General features: G+C 33.9%; 1 protein-coding gene across 1 annotated transcript in view; it reads left to right on the forward strand.

Annotated features, from left to right (window-relative positions):
* LOC106871673 (U-scoloptoxin(05)-Sm1a) overlaps positions 1 to 1,343 on the forward strand; it is a 360,778-nt gene that overhangs the window by 151,899 nt on the left and 207,536 nt on the right. The gene's annotated exons all lie outside the window — the stretch shown is intronic.

Here is a 1,343-nt window from a genome sequence, read left to right on the forward strand (position 1 = left end):
TATATATATATATATATATATATATATATATATATATGGATGTGTGTTTGTGTGTGTGTATGGTGTCTGTATATACGCACACACAAATATATGAGTACATCAGTGCAAAACACGATGGTGAAAATAGCACTCGAATACTAAAGAAATGTATTTATGCGTACGCGTAACCGTGCAGTTGAAATCAAAGGAATACCTTTTTAATAAATATAATATTTAACTTTCATATTTTAATTAATTTCGACCTGATAACACCACAGCTTATTTTACCTTTCTAAGTGCAAAAACAGGGATAAATTTGATTTGCTTCTTATCTTATTAGACCCTCACATTGACAAGAATACTTATTCTCCTGTAACAGAAAGACTGAGCTATTTAAAGCGTATACAAACGCAGAGCTACATTATTCTGTTTAACAGGCATGACAATACGTACTCTGACAAGATGAATTAATCAATCAATTAGTGCTCTGCAAAACGTTGCTTTTTAATACTTTGTGGTGTAAAATATACCTTTCAACAAACATATAATTAATGTCTTTAATCTTATATATGTAGCGCATGCCTCTGCTCTTGCATGTTCTATATAACCATTAAGAAACTAATATATGAAGCAAATATCATTACAAATACAAACCACCGAAGAACAAATTACAAATCTGTATTTACCATCGTCAAAGTAGCTAGCTACAACCAGATGACAATAACATTACGATTAATTACCGTCTAATATTATTGTTGATTATTAAAGAAAGCTCAAACGAAATGTACGCGCATATACGAACACATACATTATATACTCGCAATAAGCAGCATTTTCCTCATTCTTTTCACCAGTTATTTCGCGAAGTTAGTTTTGTACCATTAGCTTTTATGTTGTAATAGTCTTTTTCCGTTTGTGAGTTCTTGTCATTTGTATAATCGACGTAGGTAGAGTGGATTGGTGAAGGAGGGAACTCACGCCGACTATGCATCATTCACAGAAAACCAGTCTTGATACATTTTATTGGCAAACCCAATGAAGTCTAATGTAGCCCGAATTTTTTTTTTTTTTACCAAAACTGTCTCTATAATATAAAGTACGCAAAAAGAACACAAAGCTGTGTAGGATCATCGCCTTTTTTACGACCTGGGGCGTCAGACACAATTTAAAGCATTGGCATTCATTACAGAGAGGTGAGTGTAGCTCAATAGCCATTTTTCTCATCACCGGTCGTGAATCGCCGATGATTTCATCAACGAAATATTCCAAATCCCTTTCGTAGAGGAATTAGACCCTCACCCCATCCGATGTTAAAGACTGCAGAAACTACCACGAGGATTATACAAATTTCTAGCGGAAAACAC

The sequence above is a fragment of the Octopus bimaculoides genome, chromosome 10 (genome assembly GCF_001194135.2).
Source record: "Octopus bimaculoides isolate UCB-OBI-ISO-001 chromosome 10, ASM119413v2, whole genome shotgun sequence".
Taxonomy (NCBI): domain Eukaryota; kingdom Metazoa; phylum Mollusca; class Cephalopoda; order Octopoda; family Octopodidae; genus Octopus; species Octopus bimaculoides.